Genomic DNA, 23,453 nt, shown 5'->3' on the forward strand with positions numbered 1-23,453 from the left:
AAATTGGTCATGAAAGAAGTATTTCCTTTAACATATGGAAATTTGTATGAAGTAAAAATGCATCATCTGCGCTATGTACATGTAATATGAGAACTTTAAGATAATTTCAAACAAGACATAATAGATATTCCTAGAAAATATATTCAAGACATTGCTTCAATTGTCCAAAGATTATAGTGTTTGTAAAGTAATTTTGCATAGAAGTGAACGTACTAAATGAGTCTATTTCGATCTATATACTAGTAAAACTTTAATAAATGATATTGTAATGAGTCATCAAAAATATGTTACGTAAGAGAGCTAAAGGATTAATTAGTAACTATGATGTATATGCGACTAGTCTCGCAATTAATCATTTTCTTGGTTAGAGATACGTAATCCATAAATAAAGCGGAACCGACATTAGTACAGTCAGGTAGAATACAGATGAAAAATACGAAGTAGGCTAAGTAAAGCCGCAATTATTACGTCAGTCTGATCCTCTAACAATCGAGCGATCAGACGTTTATGCGCATAAACTAGACGAACAAACTAGATGAATACATGAAAATGTCCGGCCGTATACCAATCCTATTAATGATAAAGAGAAAATCACGAAAAACTCAATATATTCAGATTAAAGAAAATCTCGAGAGACGTCTTGACATTCATTATTAATATTCATATGTTATTTGATTTTTATGTGTGTATGCATTTATTTACTTACGATTATATATATATATATATATATATATATATATATATATATATATATATATATATATATGTGTGTGTGTGTTTGTGTCTATTAATTTTCTACTTGTATTAATATGAATATATATATATATGTAGCCTTTATGCATAACGAAATGGTAATGCTACGCTCATTGATTTTATGTATTTGATGGTGTATTCTTGTTAGGTAAATGTCGAATTGCATATTTAGTGCACTTGTTCTCATTCTCAGTTATTAATTTAAATAATTAGAAATGGTTAGCAGTCAGGCAGTAGGTTTACTTAACTCCTTTAGACCATTCTATGTTTCTTTCATACTTCCCACAAATCTCAAATCAAAGTCATGACTTGTTTCTCGATTTATTTTATTTTAGTTCAAGTTACTTCAACTCATTCCCACTTACTTCAACTAGTTTAACTTATTTTAAATCATTTCAATACTTAGTTTTCACACGAATAAAATATAGGTTGTTATATTCAAAATTCCGTCAAGCTATATAATATCTTAATCTCGTAAATATTAAAAAGGTTATAGTCAAAACATATCAGCTGATCAACGTAAACTATATACTTAGCATGCGATGTCAAATAATCAGGTATTTTTCAAATGCAAAATTGTAATTTAACCAGTTTGGTATGATATCTATGTAAATCAGGAAAGCTCTATATAAAATGTAAACAATGTAAGATTGCATCTAGCACTGGTTATAAACATCAATTCCACAGTTTGTTTATTTGTGTCAGGTTAATGATAACAATTCATTCACTACATAGTTCAAGAAAGAAAGCCCAGATGTAAATTTACTTAAATTGATTTCGTTTTGTGTTAAGGCCTTATGCCTTATTCTGAACATTGGTTGTCAGAAAAACCAAAAGTCAATGTTAACTTTCGGACTGCTTAGTTTTTTTAGAAAACATTTTCTTGTTATTGTTTTCGTTTACTTATTAAAACTTTTATTACATTGTTAACCTCAAATTCGCAAGCTTTTTCTTTCATAAACAAGTTGTATCCCCAACCTTAAGCATATCATTGGTTTCCAAAGGATCTGTTAGGCAAATTAGGCAATGTAAGCATTTCTAGTGGGGATTAGACTGATTTTCAGAATTTCCAATCTAAAATCTAAATTCTAGATATTCGTTTATTTTTTGGTATTATTATTACTACTTTTATTATTCAGTCCACTTGGAAAGTGAGAGTCAGTCTAGTTCTTCCACACAAACCAAACAGTAGAGCAAAATTCTCTTTCAGCGTTGCAGCATGTGAATTCAGGATACGCGTGCGAATAGTATCAAGTTTCATTTGCTTACACGGTTTTAGAGGGATCTTATTTTCCTAAAGCCCTGGGACACCGCGGGGAGATAGGATTTCCTAACCGTGAGACCTATCCTTATCGAGTCACAAACCATGTTAGTTCGGGGAACGGAGACTTTAACGGTGGTGCACAGGGAATAAATAGTGACAAACGGAATATGAACCCAAAACCCGCCATCTCATTTTTTTTTTATTATTACAAAACCTGGCGCTACAAGCGACCACCACCGGGATCCTTCTCTTTTCATTTTTCAAATTTTACAAAAGTATGGAAAGAGAACGTTTTATTTTCAAGTGAGGTCCTAGAACAGTAGGAAGCTTAAATGGGGGTGTTGATGCCAATTCGTGTGGGAAAAAATCCCTTTTGTTGAATTTTTGACATTAATTTACCCTCGATATAGGATAAAGGGAATTTCATCGCAAATGGCAACATATATCAAATTTCTCATACATATTCGTCAGTAACAAAATTCTCTATTGTCAGGAAGTAGACTAAATGCACACTAGTGCAGAAGTAACTTGTGGTTCTCAGAAAAGCTAACTCCAAGAATTATGGTGTGCTATTTAATAACTAAATTTAATTATAAATCAGTTAATAATGCTCCAAGAGCATTGCCAGAACAAATTTAAAAAGCATTATTTTTTATTAACTTCTTCAGGCTTTATACCAGTTGTTCTATGTACTTTATTGTTATACTCATTAAACAATTAAAGAGCTCCATTCCAAAAGAGCCTAAATCAAAAAAGGAAGATTTTCAGGAGACGATTTTTTGTGTGTTTCCATCGTTTTATTTTTATTTTATTTTATTTTATTTTATTTTATTTTATTTTATTTTATTTTATTTTATTTTATTTTGAAAGAGAAGTAATCTACATCAAAGGAAATTGCAATTGCCTACTTTTCGTGAGGTAACGGTGAAATTATCGGTTCTTTAGCAAGAGTTTTATAAGCGTTTTTAGGCATGAGTCAGAAAATAACTTCACAGAATACTGTTGACTTAGGACATTACGGAAAACAAACGCTGTTTTCTTTTTCCTATAGAATTATGCCATTTATGGAATTTTGGCATAAAACCCAGTGTAATATACGAAGATACTGAAATGTAACTTAATAAAATAAATATCTCAAAATTGAGAAAAATTTACTTAGCCTCTTTTGAAATCCATCCCTTCAATTCTTGTAATACGTCTCTCCATTTATAATATATTTGAGTACTAAATTTTTGCACATGTTTTGTTTAGGAGTTCTATTAAAATGCTCTACGATGTGTTGTTTTAAGAAGACACATTCTCAAAATTGAAAAATTCGCAAAATATCATCTCTCTATGACACATTTCCCGAGATATGGCTCCTTAAATCTCCCGTAATTGGAACTCTTTTGCCCAATATCTCGGGAACGGTAAGAGTGACGTGAAAAATGCCATCACTTCGTTGAGATAGTTTTTTTTTTTTTATCCTCTGTCGAATGTACGGCTTAAAGTTTTTTTTTTTTTTTCAAAATCACAAACAATAGACTCATACACACACAAAGACAGAAAATTCAGTAATGAACTTCCTAATTTCGTAAAAACTAACGGAAAAAAGTAAAACATAAAATGATAAACAACCAACTGAGAAAATGTTCCAGACTGACTGGAGAACAAAGTCCTTCTAATATCGTTAGTACGTTCATTAAAACGTGATCTCACAAAAACATAATACTAAATACTAGCAGAAACATACTTGCTTTCGTCTATATTTTCAGTTCGTCTATATTGTCTCTTTCAACTAAGGAAAATAATTTTTCATGAACTATTTGATAAACGCAGACGCTGAAATTTCACAAATAGGCTAATTTAGTAACACATGAACGAAAGTGAATGATATACAATATTTTTCATGCAGAAATTCTGTAATTAGTTTAACGTGAGAAATTGAAGAGCAAAATGGGAATTTTCGCCTCTGGAGATGAGATTTTGTAACTTTTCAGGTTGGCATCACTGAAAGTTTCACCTCTTGCTACTCCCCATAAGTTACGACATTAAAGATTACAACACAAAGGAATGAATTTTGTTATATATACAACCACAAACCCATCAAGATTGTATTGTGTATTTCACCAGATGACAGCACGAGATTAGTATCTGTCCTAAATGGTTTCCAAGAAAGAAGTTTTTCTCCTAGTCCACTACAATATGGCCGTGTATCGTGTGATCAAAGGGGCACATATATAACTTTAGTATAAAATGCACAAAACTTCGTGATTTTGCGGTTTCTACATTATGCCCAAATAAATGGTGACCTATTAACAATAGCTAATCTACCCCGTGGCTGGGAAACTTAAATCCCCAGGTTTTTTGAGTGACAAAAATAATCAAAACTATTGTCGATATATTTCTAAAAGGTTATAGTAAACATTGTCTTTTATTCTTTATTGGAATATTTTTGAAACATTAGACTTAGTTTCAGTTGCAGTTTTTCTGTTATGCAATGCAGTGGGTAAAAGTGCAGGGGAACGTGAAGGTGCACGGCGTCCTTCCACTTCCATAAAATATCTGTAGCGTCCTCTCACTTATTAAAAGAATTACAATGGGCAACGATAGGCACGGGGGACGGCGTGACTCCATGCGTCCCCCTACCTATCCAGATCCACTTTTATCCCTCCATTGTAAAACAGTAATTGAGGTCTATACAACGTCCAAACTACCCATAATGTCCATCGGAAGAGGGTTAACTTGGAAACGTCTGCAAAACCAATGAAAAATTGTAAACTGAATATATATATATATATATATATATATATATATATATATATATATATATAGATATATAGGGACGATCCAGGATATGATCAAGGGAGGGGCTAAAACATATTTTGACGTTTTATCCAGTGTAAAGCAGGATTGAAGTCCATTTTATCCAGTGTATACCTGAGCGTCAAGGAGGGCGGCTATAGCCCCTATAGCCCTCCCCTTGGATCCGCCACTATATATATATATATATATATATATATATATATATATATATATATATATATATATGTACTATATAGATATATATATAAGGGTGGCAACGAAAATTCACTTTCGCACTTTTTATGCTCTCAGGATTAATTTTTATTTATTTTTATCTCAAATATTTATTACAAAAATTTTGAAACAATTACACAATATGTAGTGGCCGCTCAACTCATTCATAAATTCACCTAAAACCACTAAAATGTAAAATTCACAAATAAATACTCCGAAATTTAAAGCTATGTTTGGAAACATCCTTTAGTAATATTTGTTTTACGAATGTCTATTTTGTTCAGTATTTAAATTTGCGAAAGTATATTCAACACAAAAAACAAAAAAAAAAAATGCTTTGATAGGTAATGAATTTATTTGGGGTAAGGAAATTTCCCTCTGTGCTGCTCTACAACTTGGAGAAGAAATTAAATCTGATCATCCTGTTTGATAAGTTTTCCATTGAAGTTTTGAATCAATGCAATTCCTTGTTCTGTCAGGTCATTTACAATATGCAGAGCTTTTACACACTCTCGAGTCTAAAGGAAACTATCATTCATTTACCTTATTTTATGGTTTTCAAATAAAAACTCCGTGGAGATCTCCAGTGCTTCAAACAGCTTTCTGGTGTTCCTGGAAACGAAGTCACTAAGAGCTTTATTCTTCGTGGTCTCGTCATATTTTAAGAGCACGGGTTCTTCTTCACTTCCTTCCCTAAATAACGCTGCAACCATGTTTATCTTCACTGGTGCGGGAAGTGGTTCGCTCAAATACCACAGAGGTGAGAAACTGTGCATTGCTGCTTCAGCAATTTTTTGCATTAATTTTCTTGTAGGAATGCATACGTCTTAAGAGATTCAGGCCATTCCTTGGAGTTCAAAGCGCAAGTAGAGAGGAATGCCATGCTTTCAAATGCACTGCGACGACAAATATGTTGAACTCACGAAACCTATTCAGCTTACGAGATGTATGGTGAAGCTGTAATCGGAAAAGATATATCTTCAGGCAATAAATCAATTTCGCCATACATCGTGCACGATGATCAGTCCCAGGAACAAAGAATGTGATACCTCTTGGAAGACCTTCGCCAAGCCTGGGTTGATAGTGCGTCAATTTGCTGCTTGAAGAAATATATCAGTTGATACTTTACTGGGGTCAAAACCTCTGTGACAACTTCTACAACATATATATATATAGTGTTTTGACTTTCGGTATCGAACTTCAGCTTGTCAATTAAGTTCCATTCCTCAGAGAAACGTTGAAAGAGTTTCATGTGTGGAGCCATTGAAGCACCAAAAAACATGTCGAACACTCTCGCCAAAATGAGTTCTATTATGTAATGCCTGCAAGAGACTGTAATCGGGTCCTTGATTTTCTGTTTCTGCAGGGTGCAAACTCCATTTTGTGACCCCGTGTTAGATGCTGTTGTGTCAAAGCACATGAAATGTACACGTGTGGTTAAGTTCCAATCTTTCATCAATTTCCATCGATTCTCTCCAAAATTTATTTCTAGAAAATAATCTCATCTAAGAGATAACGTCCTTCAGCGAGTTCTCCCTGGAAAGAACAGAAATATAGCGACCAAGGTCTTAATAGAATAACTTTCCCAGAGTGTATTCAAGATTCCAAAAGTATATTTCACATTGTATCTTGTTTTCAAATGTCAAATAATTGTAATAAATGCTAGATGTAAGAAACAATTTTCAGGTAAAATGACAAAGTCAAATGACCCCACAATAGCCCAATGTAATATTCTTGTCACACACCCTATATATCAAACCTCTAAACATATCGTCACCAAACTTTACAATATGTATCGAATACATCCGAAGGTCATATACCGTGTGAAAACTGTAACTCAAAGAGAAAGAGTTGGGTGAAGACACGCTGAGTTTCGTATGTAATGCTTAAATAATGTGAACGTAGCTATAAATTTGAGCGCGTTGAGCAACTTTTAAATATTAAAATACTTGCATGACAATAGAGTAATGTGTCAATAGGAAGGGAATAAATTCGTATGTAAAAAGTATAAACTTGAATCTGTTCATTTAATTCGATCAAATGTTAGTTCATCAGTGCATACACAAATTTCTTACTATTCTCGCATAAGACTTGTTACGATCCCAAATAAGTAATATATATCGCCCCCAGTTTTCTGTCTGGGATCTACCACTGCCTATGAAATAGTTCTTAAGATTATTTTGTCTGCCGGACGAAAGGCCACACACACACACTCACACACACACACACACACACACATATATATATATATATATATATATATATATATATATATATATATATATATATATATATATATAGAGAGAGAGAGAGAGAGAGAGAGAGAGAGAGAGAGAGACTAGATAGATAAATAGAACAAATGTATGTAAAGGAGTTTCAATGAATTAAACTCTTACAAAAAAATATACGATTTGGAGTCAGGAGTTATTCACGCCTCTCAAAAACACACTAAAATCGCTTTCCTTGTTTTGTTTTTATTTCTAAACAATCATTTAAAAAAAAAAACGCCGTACTTCATAACTCGCTGTACACGTATGCACGAAATTAGTAATATGCATGTTGTGCAAGTTGAAGGGTGAAGCGTCTTGAATGTGGATCACAGGCGGCTGGATTTGCACTACCGTCTGACGTGTTAACTAATGCTCAACTGTCTGACGAGAATTTCAATCAATCTATTAAAGCGTGCCTAGTGCTCCCAAAGGAATTAACGTTGAAGTGAACAGTAAACGTAGATTTGACCAATTAATAATGCATGAACATCACCATACAATGAATGGTTGTATCGAGATATACGTACATTTTGAAACTTTCAACCAACTATTTTAGTGTCTTTGTTTGAAGATAATGTTTACTATTTTAAAAATCAAGTGCTTTATTCCAGTCGATGTACTTCGAATATCATAGCTATTGTGCGTAAGAAACTAGGTCAATATTCAGAACACGTTAAAATGTTAGTTTCATGTTGTATGACTACAGTAAAGTTCCAAACTATGTATATACATTGGATACTGAAACCGGAAGTAAAGAGGGTTACCCTAAGGTCAGAGATGAATCCTGTTCCACTAACCCTGAATTCATATCAAAAATTAATTACTTCCTATCCCGTACTGTTTTTGGTCTATCGAAATCAATATTGGAGTCGGAAGTAATAGTAAAATTCCTGTACTTCCGGTTTTAGTAAAACCATACGGGTGGAGATATTTTCTTCGGACACTGAAACGATTCCAAAAACAAGCTTATCTTTTTCTACTACAGATGTTGCTCTACAGCAACGAGCGTTGAAGCCGGAAGTTATTGATTGCTACCACTTCCGGCTTGCATCAGAGGATTAACCGAGTTGAAGAGAATATGCTATTCTGATGTTGGATTGGTTCCAAAAAAATACTTGTCGTTATCTTTTATTGTTCTCCTCTATAACGATCAGCAGGGCCGGATTAGGGGGGGAGGCTCTAACCCGAGGTGTCCAGATGGACAGGGCCGCTACTCTGATTAAAATCTCAATTTGCTATCTGAAAAGAAGCATAAAGATACTATCATCATCATAAAATAAAATATGACCAAAAAGATGAAACAAATTACCTTAACTTTCCTTCTGTACTTTCATAGAAAAGTAATAGGCGAAGTCAGCAAGGACCACTCTAGCCCCAGGCCTCCAGTTGGGTTAATCCGGCCCTGATGATCAGTATAAAAATTGGAAGAAGTAAAGGGTGTACCACTTCCGGTTTTTGTAGAGAGATGCAAGAAAACATGATGTCTTTTGTTTAGACACTATATCGTGAAATGTGGTAAGATTTATCTTGAATCATTCCTGCTTGACGGTTGAATCAATTTAGCATCCCAATCATATGTTTCATATCCTACATTTACCCTTTATTTAAATCGGACATAGTACAAATTATTTATTTCCCGTTTAACCTTTTATTTATTTCCCTCCAGAACTGAAACAACAATCGATTCAGCGTCTTAAGAAGAGACTCCATCTTCTGTCTTTCTCTCTCTCTACTAAGACCTAAAGTAGTAGAAACTTCCCCATGCCATAAGCGTCGGTGGACCACCGATGGGCACCTAGCGACATCTCGCCAAAAATTGGGTGTGCCCGCAGTGATGATTCGCGGCGGCCGCACTTCCATTTTGACAATTAGACCTATACCACAAGCGGCAGAGACGCAACGAAACGCCAATCAATCACAAAATTACTCCTCCAAAATATGTTAAATCGCATATGTAAGTGTTTATTTACATTAAGGTGAGTCTAGAAAACACTAAAGAAAAATATTCGAACCACCAACCTTATGGTTACTAGGCTGTTGATCTTCCGACTTTGCCACAGAAGCGATCAAGAAAACCTAGCTTGTAGAGGGATACATTTTTGAGGTCTTTTTAATGTGGCCCATGAGAGTACTTTTTAACGGTGTATATTCGAACATAACTCTTTCGATTCAGATAAAATACATTCACCATGTAATTTTATAATAAAATGACGCGTGTCTATTTACTTTATTTCACAGTTCTCCCATATTCACTTTCTAATGATGAGTGAGAGTTGCCATTTAAAATCATAAAATTATACGTAATCATGTCAAGATTTTTCACTTCATGATATAGAGGCAGGGGTTGCTCTTGACCCCCGGAGCTCACATTAGGAACATTTCATCAGGGAAAAATAATATGTAATAAGACGTAAATGCACATGACTAGCGATAGCTCGTGTTTGTCCTTTTGCGATTCTCGACGACAAATCAAGGAGCACGGACCAAAATGAAGTACGCGGTGCTAATTTCAACACCCTGAATCTACATATCTGTTTCGACTCGACGAAACCCAACCACTAGTGGCACACTAGCGGCAATTCTTCGACACGTCACTATATTACCGGCAAGTGGGCCACTAGGTTTAGGAGACGAATTACTACTTAACAGGTTTCATCTCTCACTATCTCTCTATGACATCCGGAAGTCTACCATAGTTTGAAAATTCTGAAAGGAAATTAAATTGCTTAACTGAAAAATTAATTAATTAAGATCTGCTAAAGGCAGTAAAAAGAATCACTTGTAAAATTTTCAATTTCGTCTGATACATGTCAGCAGTCAGAGAATATTTTCTGGCATCTAACAACACGATGAATAGCTTCTTGCATTCTGCAATATTATATATAGTATGTTTCATTGTAAAAAAAAAAAAAAATAATAATAACGGGATATGTATAGCCACCGTTAATCATGAAGATGCAAACGGATCGACTGAATTAATGAATTCTGCCGAGATATTTGTTATAGCTGTCTACTACAATAGTTATTGTATGAGGTAATGGGCATACATGATTTCGTGCTAGCATTACAACCTTACATAAGTTTTACTTGCGTGCTCACAGTAAACATTACTAGCATAGTTCAACGTGTACAGAAATGATGATGTTTCAAAACATCATCAGTTTACACATTGACCATAGTGATAGCTCAGCACCATATAGTTGTGTCTCTTTACAACCGAGCGCATAAGGATTCTTTGTTCGTGGTTGGGAGTTCTTTTTCTGCTAAGGGCATCATGTTCGCAGGACATCCTTTTGAAATCTAGCAAGTCTCATGAGTGTTCCGGGAAATTTACGGTAGCAAAAGAAACTTGAAAGAAAATGGAAATGCCCATAGAGTGTTATCCTTAGAACTCAATGGGATGTGTTGCAGTAGAAATTTTAAAGGTTATAGAAATAGCCTTGACAGGTTTCCTTGGAATACAATGGGATGCCCTTTGTTATAATAAAAACTCTAAAGGTAATTGAAATATCAATTGTATTTTTATTGGGTTTCAGTGGGATGTGCTTTGTTACAACAGAAACGTTAAATAAAATGAAAATGTCTATAGGATTTCCAGAAATATCGAGAAGATAGAAATTTACGGCTTATTCATTTAGATATTGTAAAAAGTGACTAACACAAAGAAATTTAATTTTTAATATTACAGCATACTTTTAATTAGTATAACGTGGGAAATTCACACATAAAATGGGATTTTTTTTGCCTCTCGACATGGGATTTCATATTGTTTCAGGTTGGCATCATTGGCTACAGGATAGTTGAAGACAGCCGAAAATTATAGTTAACCATCAGGGTACGTTTAGGAATTTTTTCGACTTCATACTTCCCTTTTCCTCTTTCAGCAGGATGGAAAAAGGAAAAATTGCATTGTTTTAAATGGAGTCTGGTGACACTGTATACTGAATCCGGCGCCTCCACTATGTAAAACTCTGTCCCGTATGCGATGTAGGTAGAGCGAAGTAGTAAAAAGAGTGTCCGGAATCAACTCCCATTACCGGCTTTTCTCTAAATAACACACACTACAAAGATATTTTCTTTATACTTGTAAGGTTAAAACAGGTATTCTTTGACAGAGATCTCCACAAAGCCCCGTAGCAGGCTAGAGGCAGAGTGGCGAAGGATACCCCAAAACTCCGTGGCAAACAGTGAGGGGGTTAGTGATTACAGAACCCCGAAGCAGGCTAAGCAATTCGGTGTACGATTCCCGACAGAGCCCCGAAACAGGCAAAACCAGATGAAAGGAAAAGCCAAGAGTCCCGTAACAGACTAGAGGCTCGGAGTTAGATTACTCCTAATGTTCCGAAGCAAACACTAAGAGGGACACCAGTGAAATGATAATGTCCGCTGTGGGCTTCCGAATGTATAAATCTCCAGACGGCCGTGGCGCTGCTGCTCCGATGTCGTTGTCTGCTTCGTGGGAGGAGACAGAAGTCCGTTGTCTGCAGGTGATAGTGGATCCATGGGTTGCATAGTAGCTTCAAGTAAAACCATGTGGTGGTCTTTATAAACATAAGCGTAAAATGTTGTTTGTACACAATACCACGTGGGATATTACGATAATCTCACTTTGATCCAACTGCGTATTCTAAGATGGGTGCGTGGATAAAAATTTCAATTACTACTAGAGTGTTTCACGCACACCGGGAAATGAAATCTTTAAGTTTTACGTTGCACGCATAAACTTATAGATTTGCATTTTGAACGATACAGTTCAGTAAAGAAACTCCTCATTACAAATATAGGGATACATCTCAACCTATGTTAAAAACTCTCACTTTCTGTTGTTTGCCGATGATCTCAAATTATATTCTAAAATAAGCACAATAGATGACTGCACACAACTCGAGCAGGATTTACAGGGTGTTGGGCAATGGTGTGCCAAAAACAAACTTTCATTGAATATCTCTAAATGCAAGTCTTTATCGTTCTCAAGGAAAGAAAATCCCATCAATCATCTGTATATAATTAATGGCATATCTCTGTGTAAACCAAATTCAGTTAAAGATTTAGGTGTAATTTTTGATTCAAAATTGACCTTCTCTCATCACATTGATGCAATCTCTAACGCTGCATTCAGAAACCTCGGTTTTATCTATAGAATGGGTAACGAGTTTAGAAACGAGTCAACATTCATTAAACTTTATAATTTGTACGTAAGGTCCCGATTAGAATATGCGTGCGTTATTTGGACACCGAATGTAAATAAATACTTACAAGCGATAGAAAACATACAATTTAAATTTCTAAAAATACTTACGTACAAGAAAACAGCTTTCTATCCCAAACAGATTCCCTACGTGGACTTAGTAAGGAGTTTGAATTTCCTAACGCTGACGAATCGACGAAAGATGTTTGATTTACTATTTTTATATAAAGTATTAAATAATAAAATTGACTGTCCAGAGCTACTCACGAAAATATATCTGAGCGTTCCAACAGGCAGAACAAGACCAGGGAATACTGGTATATTTTTCTGTGAAAGGGCACGAACAAATATTCTCAATAAATCTCCGCTGTGGAGAATGTGTGACTCCTACAATGAATTAAGTCATAAAACTGATGTATTAGATATATTCAGTATGTCAGAATATGTATTTAGAAACAGGATTATTACCGAGTACCTGACACTCGAAGTGCATTGATTAATTGTATGGGTAAAAGTATATATGTATATGTATGTATTATACGACACTATAATTAGGCATTAAGCCTGTTGTGTTGTTTTCTAAATAAATAAATAAATAAATAAATAAATAAATAAAAAGAAATCTTTGAGTTGAACGTCCTACAGTTAAAGGAGACAGTGATGATGAGTAATGACTGAAATGGTGTAATGAAGAAAGTGGGATGAAACTGGAGAACCCCGAGAAAACCCACGCACACGGTGTTTGTCCACCACAAAGTTCACTTGACAGGGGCTGGGATCGAACCTGGGACTCCAAGCACCAGAGGTGAACGCTCTACCACTGAGCCACCGCGGCCCGACTAGGGATACATGTTTCAGCGCTTCCGAAATTCCGCTCTTAAATTTCTATAATGGTTTGTGTCCTCAAATAATTATTGTGAAACTTCTTGGTAGGTAAAGTTAGATTAATACAGAGTCCGGAATCGACTCCCACCACCGGTTTATTTATAAAATTCTCTATAACAGTAATTACAGAAAAGATTGTAAAAACCTTTCTCTAATTTGTAAGGTAGAAATCAGGTAGTCCTTGACCGTACAGTTGCAGAGGGGACTTCAACAGAGCATCGAAACAAGCTAAACAGAATGGCATAGGAAATCCCAAAGCTCCGAAGCAAGCAATGAGGTGAATAAAAGTCACAGAGCCCCGCAGCAGAATAAGTCAGAGAGAAAGGAGTAGGCAAGAATCTCGAAGAAGATAGAGATTCAGGGTAGGTTACTCCTAGTTTGCAAGGAAGCAAGAGCAGGAAGACCAGGTAACTGATGCCGGTCCACTGGTTACTGTCCAATACATAGGCGTACCAAAGCGATGGTAGCACTACTACCATCGTGTAATTTGTAGGTGTATGTGGTCCGTATAATACTGGTCTTCTACTCGTAGTAATCCCTCGTGGTGTGTAGTACTTCGACGTAAATGCATGTGGTGATGTTTACAACTAGGAGCATATGACAGTTTGTACACAGAAGCGCGTGGTACATTACAATATTGATTTTGTCTCTTCTTTCTGATTATATCACGAGATAATAGCCGATTGGTTTGAATTTTGGAACTTAATGTCTAATTCAATCTAGTTTTTATCATCTCAATTTAATCCCCTTTGACGGCGTATAGGAAGGGGGTAGAAGTTCAAAACTTATACCAAAAATGCAGTATCCTGGGAGCTTTCATCGTTTAACTTTTGTGTATATATCTATCCTAAAGAGGGAAATAATTTATAACATTTTCCATATTTGCCCCTGTGGGAACAACATGTTATTCAGCTAGTTATAAATATCATGAATGTTCTAACATAGAGACATATGCAGAAGTTTCACTAGTTCACTAATGGGGCGCCAGGTTAGTAACATCCGAAACTACTACTACATATTTTAGTAACCGGTACCAAAAATATATATGCAAGTTTGACATACAAAAGACCAGTGGTTCTCAACCTAATTCCTATCACGAACCCCATTTTGTTACATCCTTTTCTCAGCAACCCACTTATAATTTATGGTTTTTAACATGTTTGTATGGGATTTTTAATATGCCTATTGCGGAGATCTCACGATATCCACCTATTTCTATAATACAAGAATACATTTCCTACATATATAATGGATACAGTAACTTCCCTAAAATCGAATGCATTAAAACTAAATTTGGTCAGTTCATTCATCGGCCTATGTTAAGCAGAAGGGATCCAGCTCTTTTCTCTAAAAAAAAAAAAAAAAAAAAAAAAAATACAATTTCGGTAATTTCTGTTCACATTCGGTTAGTTTAGATTAGTTTAGTTTATGTTATATTAGTGGACGGGTCCCGCATAATTTTCCACAAAAAAATGATAGACTTTCGCTTATTTCTACTAATATTAGGTTAGTTTAGGTTTTTAGGTTAGTTCAGGTTAGCTTATGTTAGGTTAGGTTAGATTTGGTTACGTTATGTTACGTCTAAATACTTGCATCATTCATTTCTCCTGTAAATTTCGTGTTTTTTACGTGCTTCTGGACACCTTGTACTAAACATACTCCCAGTCATTTACCTCTTATCTTTGCGACCCCAATAAAACACTCGTTCGACCACACTAGGTGTCGAGACTCCCAGGTTGAGAATCCCCTTAATGACCTATTTAAGTGACTTACTTATGTACTCACCAAAAAAGCAGAACAAATATTTAAATACTTTACACTGACATTTCTATAATATATAGAGAAGCTTACATAAGTCATCAGTGTATTTAATTATATTTTGATATTATAAAGTAACAATTGTTAAAAATTCTTATTTTCTTTGTTACTATTCAGTTACTTACAATTAAGCAACAGAACAACACTGACAGACGTTGAGATAATGTTAATTTTGTTGCGATTATTTTCCAATATATTACTACAATCTGGAAGCGACATCTAAGTATGTTCGAATGTTTCAATTTAATAGAACTTTGATATTAAAAGCAATTTAATCATGGGAATTGTTAGAATTTAACTTCTGTTTTATCCGATCATTTGAATAACGATTTCTGTTACCAGAGTCAGATTGACATATCTAGTGATTGCTAGTGAGCCAGCATAATATAGATGAAAGTGTCTGTTTCTAGGAAGCAGGCACGTACCCAGGATATCGTGAAGGGGAGGGAGGTCCGTGACATGAAATACTGTAATCTTCACACGAGGAGCTCGATCATTCTAAACTATTTTACTGGAACATATATTGGTTCGTTTAGCCAGGATTTCGAAACGGGGGGGGGGAGTAATATGGAATTCTGAAGGCTCTGGAGCTTGATCAACGTAAACTACGTTACTATCAACATATATTGGTTTGTTACGATAATAAAACGAGGATATGTTGATAAGTACTTTAATAACAAACTATGAAGAAATCTCTGAGTATTAAAAGAATTTTAAAAGTATTGAAAAAGATTTTACAATATTTACGTTCCTTTCTTTGTTCATTCAAATATAACAATTTTCCTTTCATTATGAACACTACATATTCACTATTATAAAAAGTATATACTCAATAATGTCTTTAAAATATTTTATATCTGCGTTCCTTTTTCTGTTGAATCAAATGCTAATAGAGCTCCTTTTCCATATAAACTTTTGTTTTTTATTATTCCGTCAACTCCTGTCTGTTCCAAATGACAGGTTAAAGGAGCAGTAGAAGATTGCTTACGAAATAACATGTTTCATACTGCAAGGATGCGATGACGACAAAATTATGATAAAAAATGCCCACGGTGTTACTCAACGGCACTATGCTTTCGGAAGCTTGAAATCTCCCTTACTAGTACCAGAAATTCTGAGAATTCTGTAACTTTTGTAGAAATTTCAAATGCCCTGATTCTTCCAGTATATCTCGCTCACCTTGCCACCATGTATTGCAAATAATACAAATCTCCTCATAAGAAAGAGTAACCAAAAGCTTCCTGTAGTTTTTTTTATTGTTTTATCCTTCCTTAATTTTTTCATATCTGGTCTCAAAATGGGGGTCCGAACCCCCCGGATACTTCCCCTTGGCTACGTGCCTACTAGGAAGTATATTTTGATTGAAATTTTTACCATAGGTACTAAAGACACGTAGATGCTTTCAACTTAAACTGAGTAAACTTTTTTCATGTATTCTTCTTTTCGGGTGATAGGTGGGTTAACTGATGAAGATAGCGGCCTCGAAATATTATAAAACGGAGAAAGAAAGACAATCAGACGAAATGTCAGCATAAGACTATGAAAAAAGGTAATAAACGTCGTTATTATTCACTAGGGATGCATTCGAGTCGAGTCGAGACAGAATTTTCCTGACAAAATTCGAGTCGAGACACAGCTCTTCCAATAGAAATATATATATTTTTCGAGTCGAGACATCAATTTTACGGGACATTTTTGAGTCGAGACAGTCTCAAATCTTGTCTCGTGCGCATCCCTATTATTCACTGAGAAATTTTTGAAGGAAACGAGGTTATATCAAGTTGATTTGATTCAGGTTTAATAGGGACTCAGAAAAAACGAGGTTAATTAATTTGATTGACTGAGGTTTAATAGGGACTCAGGAAAAACGAGGTTAATTAATTTTATTGATTGAGATTTAATAGGGACTCGGCGAAAACGAGATTAATTGATTTGATTGAATAATGTTTATTAGAGACTCATCCAAAATGAAGTTAATTGATTTGATTTATTTAGGTTTTATAGGGTCTCAAGAGATATGAGGTTTAATTGATTTGATTGATTGTGGTTTTATAGAGACTCAGCAAAAACGAGGTTAAATTGAGGAGTATATAAATGTATGTATTGATGTGATATTAGGTAAACAGGATGTATAGAAGACGCGAGCCGTATGTTAATTACAATAGTAACATTAATAATAATAATTTGATTTATATACGTTAGAAAATACATATTCAGAGAATATATATATACATATACATAGAAAATAAATTTGTAGACATTATCAATTTGAAGTGATAGATATTGTGATATCAATAATTCGATCAGAAACAGTTTATTCTTAGACTTTCATTTGTTTTAAGCGATGAATGCTTCTATTCGCTTCCCGACTTAGAAGAATTTCGCTGCTATATCAGTTCAATCTTTTTTCTTTCTATATTTTGGAATAAAAACAAAGCCACAGCCCTCTTTCTGCATTTCCAATAACACCTGCCATGACATATCTACATGCAGTATGATTACATTAGCACATGAATTCAAATAAACAACAAAATGTTACTAGCCCACATCCCACAATAGAAATCATTTACTTACCTTCAGTATGATATTAAATACTCGACCGCAGCGATGAACCACTCGTCCCGGGCGAGTGGGCGAGTGGTTATTTGCATCCGTCCATTAGTACATCATCAAATCAATGAATTCATTAACCGTCGTGGATGAACAAAACTCAAGGAGAAGTGTGGAATACAGGATTACGTCCCGATTTTGCGAGTTGTAAGGAAGTCTTTGTATTTCACTATTGTTCATCGTTAGATTTCTGCCGAAGTTCAGACGCAGCGAGTTTGACGTTGCAAGTACAAATCTTTGGAAGCATCTATGTTTTCGTCCTGAAATAGACTTTGATTTCGTATATCCCCAAGATCTATTTTCTGATTACTTGGCCTCCGACATTTAATCCATCATCGTGAGATTTCGGCTAGCCATAACTCACGTCACTTTTCCGCACTTGATCGACATATCACCACACATACAGCAAGCTCTGTGTAGGATCACTGCCGTCGACACATAAAGGTGCAAGGGCGCACCGCTGGGTATGCACAGGATCCGAAAACCCCAAAATTTCCTAATTCAACATACATTTGTACGCTTTCTCAATAAAACAAGACTTCTTTTACAGGGAAATGATTGATGTAGCATGAAAGTTTGATCTTATACTTCATCTGTATTCTTTCTCTTATAAAACAATCTAGTTCTATAATTTTTTTCGGAAATATAGGTGGAAGTATTTTACAATTACTTATCGTCCTTTCGGATGCAGAATAATACCTGTTCAGTACTACATAGATGTAGTGATTAGCAGAGGCTGATCTACGGGTGGCCATCTTGATAATCGCCCTCCCTCCCCCCAGAAGACAAAACTTTCTTATTTTTTTTTTATATATAAACAAAATCCATCCCAGAGTTTGGAACTCTTAAAAGTAGCTCTAAGTAGCAGTATGCTCTAAGTACCAGTAACCCACCGCCTCCCCCAGAAGTCCGTCCTTGATCCACACTGTTGGTTAGTAGTATTGGATCCCGCCCCGAAAGCCTGGATCCTTAACAACAAAAAGATATGGATACGCACCCGTGTAGATGTTAGATCCTACCTTTCCTTACTTTAATCATTTTCCGGCATCTTTTCTTATCCGTTTTAAATCACAATCCGTTTTCTAAAAACATGTTGGATGTTATGTCAGAATGCAACCAAGGTTCTCACTTTAGTAATTGTATTGTCAGTGTTTGTTATTCAAAATCCTAGAATGGTTTCGTTGGTTGAAATCCTCAAATACAGTTTTCTTTCCTGAAATGCAAAACTAACATTCCAGTATCGTATAATAGAGAATAATATGTCAGTTTATCGAACCCATTTTTTTTTTAGCAACTATCCTAGGACGTGTATGCTGCTAGAACGAAAGGAAAAATCAGAAACATATAGCTTAAGAAAATGAAACTAATTTTGCATGTTAATAATAGCCCAACGGAGATTGGGTCATATTCGAACCATAAATGTTTAATTTTAACTTTTCTCCTATTTGTTCTTCCTCTTTCCGGTCGTCGGCCTAGGGATGTTTTTTTTTTTAATATACGTATCATCAGTGGTGCTATTCTAATTTTTTAACAACCGGTTCCCTTTCTCTCTATCTCTCTCTCTCTGTATATATATATATATATATATATATATATATATATATCAGGTTTTTTTTACAATTTATATTTTGTGTTGGAAACTGCAATACAAATTTCAGTTTGTATCGTAATATGTAAATAGTCTTGCTATTGTAAATTCTGTATCACATTTTTTGTACTATAATGATTATATATATATATATATATATATATATATATATATATATATATATATATATATATATATATATATATATATATATATATAGGGTGTCCGAGAAGTCCTTCCCTGATTACAGAAATTGATAACTCAGGCTAGAAATAAGATAGAAATCTGAAACTGGTGTTGAATTGTTTACAAATTATAAAAGTTTTTGTCTGTGTTAGGTTTGTTCTGTTTTACCAAGTCTCAATTTTGTTTGTTTTAGGTTTGTAGTACGGTCGTTGCATCGATGCCTCCAGTGATGTTGGCTAATGTGTGGATGGAAATTGAATATCGCCTAGATGTGCTACGTGCTACCAAGGGTGTTCATGTGGAAGTGTACTGATGTGACCAAAACTTTTATAGTTTGTAAACAATTCAACACCAGTTTCATATTTCTATCTTATTTCTAGCCTGAGTTATCAATTTCTGTAATCAGGGAAGGACTTCTCGGACACCCTCTATATATATATATATATATATATATATATATATATATATATATATATATATATATATATATATAGAGAGAGAGAGAGAGAGAGAGAGAGAGAGAGAGAGAGAGAGAGAGAGAGAAAGTCCCTTTGGTCGGGATATTTCCTTGAGTTAGGTTCGTGGCGTCTCGGGAGGAGAAATCTTTCAAATACTATATTTTGGTGTTAACAAGGGGCGTAAATAGCCATCCGGTATATCATCCGGTGTGAAATAAAAGCACAAAGAAAAGGGAGAGAAAGACGAGGTATTTTGCTATATATTTGGATCTGAAGAATGCTGTTACTATTTCAGTGATCTACTGTACGCACTTCTCTGTTTTACTAACCATATCCAAGCCTCATTTATGTTACACCATATATCGGCTAGGTCCAGTATAGATTGAACTTGTTTCCTCTGCTGCCAATGCGACTTTTCTTCAAGGGACATTATTTTTTTTTAATACACATTCAGAAACAAGGATAGGATGACCAGAAACCTAAGAAGCCGGAGAAAGGGACCGACAATGGGAAGGAATGACAGAGTGCAAAACTGTTTTGTAACGCAAAGCCAACGCATTTCTTCTTGCACTACCTGACTCTTCAAAGAAAATTTTCTTGAATTAATAGTATTTTTTTTAGCTTACTCCTTATTTTGGCTTCTGTGGTAATAATGACAGATGCAAAGATACATCGCAATTTGCAATACATTTTTCCATTTTGAGCTCCTCCGTAGCTAAGCGATTAGCGTACGCGCATTTGGCATGGGAGATCCGGGTACGATTCCCGGCGGGAGCTCATGTGGTTCGGATTCTACGTTAATCAGCAGGTCCACGTCTCATATAGCCTCGCTGCTGAAAGGGACGCTAAACTAAAATTAACTCAACTCAACATTTTTCAATTTGTATCCCATTTCAATGTTTTTGCATCGCAAATTGCGATGCGATACCGTTTTAAAAACACTGATATACATAAATTTTCTTAGGAAACAAATGATACAAGGTAGACAAAAGCATTCTTTTACTGCATACCACAAGTGACAAGTAGACACCTACACAGCATCCTAATACAAGGTGGTGTCACGAAATTAAGTAGCACTGTGAATATCTTGGAAGCGAATTGTGCAAGTGGGATGATTGAAAAAAAAATCTATTGGAAAGACCTTAATCCAGCAATGGATCAACAATTATTAATAATAGTATGTACTCGTTTCAAATATAAATAACCCTCACCACTACACTGATGTGTTCCTAGTTCTCATTCTTGGTATCTGAGAATGTGAAATTAAGAAATAAACGCTTACACCTTTTTCTGAGAAATCATATGTTTAACCCTGTAGCTGTAGGAATTTCCAAAACCAAAAATAGTTAAACTAAAATTTACTGTTTCCTGCCATAACTGGGTATAATTTACTGTTATGTCAAGGTATAACAAACGTTTTTGTGAACTGGAAATATTTTAACAACCAGTTCTGGCGAACCGGCCGAATAGCACCGCTGCGTACCATGTAACAACATTTGTATTACAATAGCATTCTTTATTTGTCAACTAGAAATAAACAGCTTCTTGTCTGAGTCTTGAATGACACGGTCTTCGCTGTTTACGTGAAGGATATTTTATTTGTCTTGTCTACCACACAGTACGATTTCTTGTCATTTTTCTCACTCTGCATAAGCATTTCTACTCTTTACTCATTCTCTTAGCATGCTTCTACATGTCAGCAGTCTTGTCCGGTGGCAAAAAGTTCCCACAAAAGGGTAAATTCATATCAGTAGAGGGAATGCGGGATATTTCCTTCCAAATATGTAGGATACTAGACAGTTTTCTTCAAAATACGTACCAATGGAAACTCATGGTACAGTTTTTCTATAGGCCTATATAGGCCACTCCCGATGTTAATTGTTGTAAAATACAAACAAGCACGCTGTTTCATGAGAGAATCGTTAGCCATCCTGCCTGGCGTACACTAGTGATTTAAGTTCAGTAACCATTCTCCTCACTCTTAATGTTCCGGTACAGAAGCTTTTTGTCCAGAATTACAAATACTACAGTCAGTCAAAAATCATATATAGATACATTATTATGTGCCTCCCTGAATATTCGGAAAAGAACTACAGTGTCTTCAGGTTTGGCTTATTTCTCCTCTGACCTAAGTAACAGCTTACATTATTGCCTTTATCTTATTTCAGATGTAGACGAAACGGGTATTCCCGTTTCACCTATGCTCATTCAGCGAGGGATATTTAGCATCTAAGGCAGTTTTCTTACTAAAATATATAAAGAAGATTAATATTTCAACGTGAACAACAGGAGCAACAGCCGTATGTAACAACAGATGTGATTGGATGTAATTCTAGCGTGTCTTTGTCCTTTATAGAACTTAAAAGCTGGGCGCTCTGATGCAGAAAATTATATTACTTTTTTTGAAGAACGACTCTATCTTCTATGCTTCCATAACAGAGATACACATATGATAATATTTCAGTGAGTCCGAACCATCTCCACAAACGTGGAAACTGTACATGCATTTTGCAGGACTTTTGTATAATATGCTTATACAGGTGGATAATAACTCTGAGGTATTATTTTCTTTTTCCTTTTATTTTACATTGAAACGTATTCATTTTTTGAAATTATAATAATTATGTATTATTTTTAAAAATACTTTTTCAACTACTGCTTAAGATTTCCTACCCCCATAAGTTCGGAATTAAGTGTGGTTGAACAGAAAGTTCTGAGGTACATGTTCAAAACTATTGCAGTTGTAAACTACAAAAAAAAAAAAAAAAAAAAAAAAAAAAAAAAAAAAAAAAAAGTGGTGAAGTGGTTACAGAATATAATTCAATTGAGTCATTCAGTTCCAAAACGGCTGTTGTCCATTTACAACAAATCCCAGGAAAACTTAGAAAAATGTAGGATCTGCATGTTTTCTGGAACTGGGAGTACTTCAATGTATTTATGTGGAAAACTTGAACATTCTCAAATATTTCCAGTTCAACAAAATGCATCAATCCTTCATTGTTTTTCGGTTTTCTCTAATTTTATATAAATGGACAAGAGCCGTTCTGGACGACTCAATTACTCTCTGTATATTCGATATTAAAGAAATATATTTTCATTAAAGATTTTTCAAACATAAATTAGTTTTCATAGGTCTTTAGATCAAATGAAAATAATTTCGCTTTTTAGCCCAGAAAATCCTCTGTTCTATTTTGAATGAAACCGGTACCGACTACATGCACAGAACTCATGTGCGTTAATCATTATCCTATACGACAGTATATAACATGTTTTGTTTCGCAGTATTACTCCTTTAATATTAATCTTTAGAACGCATAAACGTATTTAACAGTGATGTGAGTGACTTTCTACCAGAAAATTTGAACATACTATTGTTTTGCTGTCGGTTAGCCTCTTCTACAATAATTTATGGTCT

The sequence above is a fragment of the Thermobia domestica genome, chromosome 14 (genome assembly GCF_964235325.1).
Source record: "Thermobia domestica chromosome 14, izTheDome1.hap1.1, whole genome shotgun sequence".
NCBI classification, from domain to species: Eukaryota; Metazoa; Arthropoda; class Insecta; order Zygentoma; family Lepismatidae; genus Thermobia; species Thermobia domestica.